Source organism: Bidens hawaiensis, unplaced genomic scaffold (assembly GCF_021521415.1).
Source record: "Bidens hawaiensis isolate Kalapana, Puna unplaced genomic scaffold, B.hawaiensis_p1.1 tig00012045_1, whole genome shotgun sequence".
Taxonomy (NCBI): domain Eukaryota; kingdom Viridiplantae; phylum Streptophyta; class Magnoliopsida; order Asterales; family Asteraceae; genus Bidens; species Bidens hawaiensis.
Window position 1 is genome coordinate 246485 of NW_027491966.1, and position 9426 is coordinate 255910.

Below are 9426 nucleotides of genomic sequence, written 5' to 3' on the forward strand. Positions count from 1 at the left end.
ATGCCGATGTTGTGGAGATTTTTTCATACCATAGAGAGGATAATCAAAGAAGAAAGTGTCAAGTTCGGCTTAGCAGAGTTGTGGTACCTGTACAATCTAGTTACCCACGGTTCCAGTCACTTCGTCTTCAAATCGAAACCCCACCAAGTGATCCTCATTTCCAAAGTTACCCTAAATGGTACCCTCTGGAGGAACCAATTTTTCTTTGTAAAAATGGATTCCATACCGAGCGGAACTGACCTTCCCAAAAAGTGGGTACCAAAGGGTAGGATCTAGGATCCTTAGGTAACCAAGGTAGGATACTTTATTCTTTTGCTAATAATTTTCATTGCTTGTGAAGTTGAGAATTTTGATTTGCTGTCTGATCTTCCTGGAGTCGAAGAGAGAGTTAAGAAGTTCTTATCGCTGGATCCTGCAATCAGAACCTTTCAAGCCAAGTTTATTGAAGCTTTTCAAGAATCACACTCAAAGTCAATCATGTCGATTAAGAGTAAAAAAAAATTAGTATTAAAAAGTGTAATAATTGAAAACTTATATGCTAATTACTGTTTACATGTGCTCAGAAATCAGGAAAGTCTGCTTCCAAGTTCTCCCTTGAGGATATCGATTGCATGTTTGCCAAGAAAGAGACCCCGAAACCAACTCCTATGTCCGAGCCTCGTCCAATCACAACTCGAGCCAAGTCAGGTGCTAAGAGAAAGAAGAGTTCGGAACCAGAGAATCCCTTTGACACTGAGAAACAGATCGTTGAAATGCTTTCTACCATAAGGATCCTTTATCCTTTCAACTTTTATTATCCAAGTATCCTTCTAATCTTATCATGTTTTATTTTATAGGCCATCAACTCTGCCTGAAGCCATTATGAGAAGACTGTCAGAGAATATGAAGAAACCCTCGCTGCGATGAGATCAATGGCTGCCGCTAAGGATAAGGCCCTCTCCAAGATGATCGAAGAGAAGAGATAGATAGAAGAGCATGCCGCCGCACTCGCAGTCCAAATGCAGGACGAGATCAATCGAGCTACCAAAGAGGCAATGGTCTGGGCTGCCAAGTCGGTTCTCCAAGATAGAATCAAACTGGTGACTGAGGCCAACGATCCATCCTTCGACAAATCTTCATGGGAAATCAAGAAATGGAAACAAGCTTTGATTGGCTTGGGTGGAGACGAGGATGAAGCTAAAGGTGAGATGGTTGATGCAGGTGAAGCAGGGACGAGCGGTGTGAAGGGTCAGGATGAAGCTGAAGGTGTCCATGAGGCGACGGTGGAGGTTGAAGCAACTGCATAGACGGGCGATGAAGGATACAGAAGACAAGGCCCAAGCCCGTTTTATTTTGCTTTTATGATGTTTTTATGAACAATAATTTTGGTTTGTAATACACAGTAGTAACTAGGGTAAAGGATGCATGCTCCTTAAGACAATTTGCGGGGGTGAAAAAGGTGGATGGATCCTCTGTTTGTGGGGATGAAACCTTTGATGCCCCTGTTTTTATCTTTCCTGCACTCATGAACAGTTAGTAGTACTCACTTAATCCGGGTGGATGGTCCATCTTTTGCATGGTGAAGTCCAGGTTAAGAGTTTTGGATAAGTCCATGTGACTTATTTTTTAATAATATAAACTTTTAACTATTCGCTTGTTATTTATTTTAAAAATTTGTTTGATATAACTTTAGCATTATTAATAGTTTTGAAAAATAATCTTGAGTAAAAGATCTTAGGATAAAAGATCCTTATGAAAATTAATTAGGATAAAATATTCTTAAAGAACAAACTCTAGGATAAAATATCCTTAACATTTGGTAAAAGTTTTTATAACAGATTATCCTTAAGGAACAACTCTTTACATTGAAACATCCAAATTATTGCAACTAAGAGAATATATATTTATTAATAGAAAATATACCAGAAGGTCTAGGTAGACCTAAGTTACCATAAGTATTGATCCTTCAATGATCCTTGAAGTATTAATCTTTGGATTTTGAATCCATGGAACTTTGTCTTCATGATGAACTTAGAAAACCTGTTGCATTCAATTTATAATGTTAACTGGGATCAAACCCATTAAGCTGGGGACAAGCCCATAAAATAAACTCGGGACAAGCCCATGCAACTGGGGACAAGCCCGTGTAACTCGGGACAAGCCCGTGAACTGGAGACAAGCCCAAACTGGTGTTAAATTGGGGACAAGCCCATAACTGGGGACAAGTCCAAACTGGGGACTGGCCCAAAGATACGGATGTCAACTGGGGACTCGACCAAACCGGGATTTAGCCCAAACATGAGATAACGTGAAAACGTTATAAACCTTGGCTAACATGAAAATTTTAGAAACCTTTGTTTTGAGATAACGTGAAAACGTTATAAACCGGTGGTATGGTACGTCTACCATAAATCGTAGGATCCTCCATATAGCCGAAAGCAACGAAATTGTCAGCCACTAAACGTGTACTGGTCCCACTGCCCCGGACTATATGTTGGATAGCGTGCGCTCCAGGCGAGAGTGTAGAAACTCTATTTCTAAGAAAGGTGAAAACGTTTAAACCTTAGAGGATATGACCATCGGGGGTCATACCCAAACGTGGGCTAGGCCAAGGGAAATAGTATAGTACCTTAAATGTAAAGGAGAGGTGGCCAACCTCTTGGTTATCACACATCTTATTAACATCCTGCACTGATACTTTAAACTTGGAAGAAATAAATTATTAATGATATGTTATCCTGGAATTAATAATAGGAAAGTGTAAAAAATAAGTAATCAGATAGATATTACCAATTTCGGGATCCTGGATCCTCTAAGGATAATGGATCCTCAAGGATACTTGATCCTGATCAGATAAAATACTTCTTGAGGTGTATACCATTCCATGCTCTTGGTAACCCGTTGCCTTCCATTGTGAGCAAATGATATGCCCCTTTTCCTGCTTCCGACTCGATCAGATAAGGGCCTACCCACTTGGGTGCTAGCTTTCCATCGGCCGGATTTGTTGTATTTTGGAAGGCTTTTCTTAAAACTAAATCCCCTTCTTGAAATCTTCTAATCCTGATGTTCTTGTTGTATGCCCCAGCTACCCTTTGTTGATAAGCTGCCATTCTGATCTTAGCTAGGTCTCTTAGTTCTTCAACAATATCCAAGTCTTCAAGGAGGATTTCTTCATTGACCTCAGGATCACGGATGCTTGTTCTGGCTGTTGGCACCACCATTTCTGTAGGGATAACTACTTCTGACCCAAACACTAATGAGAAGGGTGTTTGGCCCGTTGCATTCTTGGGTGTTGTCCTGTCAATCCAAAGAACATAAGGTAGCTCTTCATCCCACTTTCCTTTTCTGGATCCTAGCTTCTTTTTCAAACTGTTGATGATTATCTTGTTGCTAGACTCCACTTGACCATTAGCTTGAGGATGCAATGGAGTAGAGGTAATCATCTTGATGCCCTAGCTGTCACAAAAGTTAGTGGCTCTTTTCCTGATAAACTGGGAACCATTGTCACAAATAATTTTTGAATGGATACCAAATCTAGTAATAATATTTCATTTAATGAAAGATATAACCTCTTTTTTCGCGTACTTGAACCAAAGCTTCTGCTTCTATCCACTTTGAAAAGTAATCAGTCATTGCAAGCATGAATACTTTTCCTCCTGGTGCCTTTGGTAATTTGCCTACAATATCCATTTCCCATTTCATGAAGGGCCATGAAGAGGATATAGGATGCATAGGTTCTGCTGGTTGGTGAAGGATATTTGCATGCCTTTGGCAGGCATCACACTTCTTCGAATACTCTATTGCATCCTTCTTCATTTTCGGCCAGAAGTATCCAGTCCTAAGTATCCTAGAGAATAATTATCTTCCCCCCTGTGTGGTTGCCGCAATTTCCTTTGTGAAAATCTTTAAGTACCTCCTGGATTTTAGGATCCTCGATGTACCTCAAGTATGGACCTGCAAGAGATTTTCTGTATAGCATATCATCTAATAAAATATATTATGATACCTTGAGTTTGAAGGATTTGGGATTCCCAGTGGTTGGAATCTCTCCAGTTTGAATGTATTTTTTGATTGGGAGGATCCAGGATCCTTGGTTTCTTGAGGATGATGGATTCCAAAGTACAATCTATTTGTCAGTTGTTATCTCCCCAACTTCTTGTTCGCTTATTGCTGGTGAGAGTATATGGATGATTGGTATCTTCGTATCTTCTGGAATCTTTAAGGATGAGGCTAAATTTGCTAAAGCATCTGCCCCAGAATTCTCTTCCCTTGGTATCTGTACTATACTAAACAATTCGAAGGATTTTGCTAATTCCTTCACAACATCTAGATATTTGATCATAATTTCACCTTTCACGGTATAAGAACCGTTAAAGTGGTTAGTTATAAATAAAGAATCCATATAAACTTGAAGATACCTGATCCTCATTTGTTTTGCCAAAAGCAAACCTGCGATAAGTGCTTCGTATTCTGCCTCATTGTTGGTGGCTTGGAATGTACATGCAATGGACAGGGGTTTTATGTCCCCCTGTGGCGATTTCAGTAGTATGCCCAATCCTGTTCCTCTTATATTGGATGCTCCATCTGTGAAGAGGATCCAAGGATCCTTGGTTACATCTAGTTGCTGAACCTCCAAGTCGGCTTCTTTCTGCATGTCACTGCTGAAATCAGCCACAAAGTCTGCTAGTGCATGTGATTTGATAGCTGTTCTAGGCTCATATTGAATGTCATATGCACTCAGCTTTACAACCCACTTAGCCATCCTTCCTGACAATTATGGCTTTCTAAGAACATTCTTAACATGATAATTAGTTCTTAAAATAATAGTATGAGTCTCAAAATAATGTCTTAATTTAGTAGAAGCCATAATTAAAGCAAGGATTAACTTTTCTAAATGAGAATACCTGGCTTCTGCATCTAAAAGACACTTACTTACATAATACACGGGGTACTGTTCACCTTCATGATCCTTGACCAAGACGGCACTTACTGCATTACCTGAAACTGCTAGATATAGATATAAGGATTCTCCATCCACATGCTTCATCAGAGCTGGAGCTGAGGATAAGTAATCCTTCAAGGCTTCGAGCGCAGCTTCATGCTTTTCCGTCCATTCAAACTTCATATTTTTTTTAAGAATTTCGTAGAAGTCTTTGCATTTCTCGGAGGAACTTGAGATGAACCTATTGAGAGCGGCTATTCTTCACGTGAGCCTTTGGACATTCTTGGCATTTACAGGCGACTTTAGGTTGATGATGGCTTCAATCTGCTCAGGAAGACTGGTTTTCGAGCTCTGGAAGACTGGTAATTGCGTCTTGCTTCCAGCAGCAGCAGCCCTTGGTGCTCCCGTGATTGGCGGAGGCATCGGCGGTAAAGTTCTTGATGAGAGAGAAACCGAAGATGGCATAGTTGACGAAACAGAGGTTGATTAAGAGGCCATTGATGGTGATATGGGTAGAGAAGGTTGAAAATGATAGGAATAATATGGATTATAGCACCAATTTCCCCACGGTGGGCGCCAAATTGTTTTGGATAAAAATAAGCTAAGGATAATATATCCAAATCTGTAAAGTGAGGTATAGTGCTAACACGATAAGAGTGAATGTATAATCGAAATCTTGATGAACACAACGATTTGATCACGAGGGAAAAAACCCTTGATTATGATAATCTTACTTCTGTAAAAAACTAGCAATGTAATCTTTGGTGGAATTGCTTTGGTCAAAATTAACAATGTAATCCTTGGTTGGATGGTACGTGATTATTATAATCTCCGGCACAAAAAACCCTCGGACGGTGAAAACTATCACCGTCAAGTTTATTAATGGTAAAAAGATGGTTACAAGTGTTGTGGAGTTGTTGATCAACGAATGCTATATGTGTGAATACAAAATATCTTAGCAGCTAGAATACGTGTGTTTGTGTGTTCTAATGTTGATCACGACTCGGTATATAAAGAAAAATACATATAACTGACTTAGCAACTATGTCCTATAATCACGCTAGTCTTCCACTCTCTTCCATCGTGCTCTTTGACCATGTGCCAGCAGACGTTTAATGACGAAATAAGCGGTAGACTAGGTCTAGGAGCCGTTGTGGTTACTTAAGCATCAATCTTCACACGAAATGGTCCATTAAAAGATAAGCTGAATAAGGATCCTGGATCCATACTCCAGCCAGAGAATACTCCATAAGGATTATTGATGCAAGCACGTCTTCAAGAATAACATACCTTGTCTTTTAGTACTCGGCAATCGGTCTTATTATTCCGTTACTTCTCGTTTTAGCTTAGTCTTCAATCTTGACCATATGCTATAGATGTCTCGTAGCGGAACGTTCAGTAGATTGGATCTTAGAGTTGTTATACTTGTCTAACACATCACCATAGTAAACACAATCATTAGTAAACAAATAACACCGAGGATCATTGATCCTTTATAACCTGCTACATATCTCAAGGATAATCTATCCATAAGATAGTTAAGGATTAAGGATCCTCAGCATAAAATTCATGCCCTAACACGCAGCAGCAGTTTTCTAGCTCTGGAAGACTGGTAGTTGCGTCTTGTTTCCAACAGCAGTAGGCCGTGGTGCTCCCGTAATTGGCGGAGGCATCGGCGGCAATGTTCTTGAGGAGAGAGGAACCGAAGATGTCATGGTTTATGAAGCAGAGGTGGATTGAGAGGCCATTGATGATATGGGTATGAAAGGTTGAAAATTGATAGGAAATAATCTGGATTATAGCACCAATTGCCTCACGGTGGGTGCCAAGTTGTTTTGGACAAAAATCTGCAAAGGATAATGTATCCAAATCTGTAATTGTGAGGCATAGTTCTATGATAATAATAATGAATATGTGAACAAAATGGAGATGAACACTGTGATTTGTTGTGAGGAAAAACCCCTTGATCTTGTTTAGATCAAAGGAAAAAAAACCCCGGGTGACGACAACTCGTCGATCACCACTTTATTAATCACATAAAGGTTACAAGTGTTTTGGAGATTACGATCAATGTTACAACGAATGCTAGTGTGTAGAGAGAATTATGAGTTCTTGTGACACCCGGTAATTTCCCAATCCCATAAACCAAGTAATCAACCTAATTATTAGGTGAGTGTAAATGTTATGCGCGCCATGTTATGATCAGCGCGGGCATATGTTATATGCGCCGTGCGCGGGTGCGATGCGCGCCATGTTATGATCAGCGCGGGCATATATTATATGCGCCACACGCACAGGTTTTTGTTGTGTTTTCATGACAACTTAATTTTATGTCGTTTCTGTCTAATGGGTTGCATACCTCTTCAATGATCAATAAGTAAAACTATGTTCAAACAATATCCTAATTTCCTAATTAAGACCCAAATCATTTATGCGCGCGCGGAAAAAGGGAACTAACCTCCCCGCATGGCGGGAACATTGAGAGCTAGTTTGTTTGAAGCTCCAAGATGGAATTGACTTCAACATAACCGATCACTATGTTGAAATACCAAGACCTCATGGAGAATCTACAAATGAAACTCAACGTCCCTGACTACGAGAAGGTTACGCACCTACCCGCATCAAATAAAAAGGAGTTATGTGCGACACCTGCAGGAAGAATCCCCGCGGGACACCTTAAAACTAAACCCTTTATGCATGAACGTCTGCACAGAAACCAACCACCTTTTCGCTTAAATCCAAAAGTTCACCCTGTTAATAAACTCTGAGAACGCTGGTTCCAGCAGAGACAGATGGACTCGCAGGATTCCTTATAAGGACGCCTGCGCAGTGATACGCGCAGGATTCGCTACAAGGACGCTTGCGCGAAGACCAACTGGAGCCGCCGGACCCACAACGTTCAAAGAAATGGCCTACACGCAGAAGGCTGTACGCGCAAGGTTACGCGCACAAAACACTTAGTCTATTCTTCAGATGAAAGGGGATTACCCCCGCCCAGAATGAACCAGTTGCGTGTTTCAGAGATTTTTACCTTTTGACAGCACACTGACAACAGTACCAGAAACAGTACTGTAACACGAAATGTCAACTGTCAGCCGCACCTACTCTCACCAACCACAGTCCTGCATGTACTGTCAAATCAATCAGAATCTTCATAACCACTCCCTAGGACCATCACCCCCATCCCTAAATAAATAATAATAAACCCCATACCTTGTCATCACTACACCCAATATGATAAGATCTCAATCCCCTAAATCAAGGGATTGTGTTCCCTTGAATTTGCCTATAAATATCAATTCTTGAATAAAAATATCACAACCACAAGAAACACACTCCAAACTCCTCTCTTAAACCTGTAATTCTGCACTAACCATCTTCCAAGCATCCGTTTCCAGTTCCATCGCTAGGTAAGCCGAAACTTTAGTCTTGAGATTTACTTTTCTGACCAGCCCTTATATTCTTCGATTACTTGGTCTTAATACACATATTTCTTGTTATTTAAACATATTCTAGACTTCCAATTTCGAGGCTAACACCAAGAAACCCGAACCTCGTTTAATCTCTCTAAACCATCACTTAACAAGAATCACAGGTGAGTCTCACAGCCCCTATTTTCACTATTTTTGAACTGTTTTCGGGGCTAGGGACACGTGTATAAATTATGTTTTATCATGGTATATTTACAAGCAATGCAAACGATTATCTGTTCATAGTGTCTATCTTGATTATCAATGTGAGTGCGCTAGAACGAGAAAGTGATCACTTTATCATTGGAACTCTAAGGGTAGGGACTACTGGTTTGATCAACCCGCTCATAGGGGTCGCACCTCTTTGCATGGACGAGCGCCTAGTATGGTCATGGGGTAGTACTACTGGTTGTTAAACCCGCTCGTAGTGGTCGCGCCACTTTGCATGGACGAGCGCCTAGTTTTCCGAACAACGATGTCCGCGCGTAACCCGCGGGACGGTATTATTAAATCCGCTTGTAGTGGCCACGCCACTTTGCATGGACGAGCACATAGTTTTCATCGATGTCCGCACGTAACCCGTGGAATGGTACTATCAAGAATATGTTTCAATATGATGTTATCAAGAATATGTTTCAATATGATGTTATCAAGAATATGTTTCAATATGGTTTTATCAAGAATATGTTGCAAAACGATTTATCAAGTCGCCAAAACCTGTGAACTCACTCAGTTTATACTGATTCAAATATTTTTACGTGTCTTTCAGGTGGTAATTAAGTAGCGCAAGGGGTCACACGTAGAGCACTTCACGCAGAACAGCTATAAAAATGGTTTTTGGAAGATTTTAGTTCTATCCCTTCCACACGCGTGGTTGTTCCCGCCGTGTAAGGGGATATGGCGCGAAAATCTTCAACGTTTTTCATATTTGGATGTTTTTATATGTTCTTCTAAACAATGTAATGTATTTTGTACTAGACATTTTATGAGAACTGGGAAATTTATTTGAATGTTTGCAATGACCCGTGCTTGATT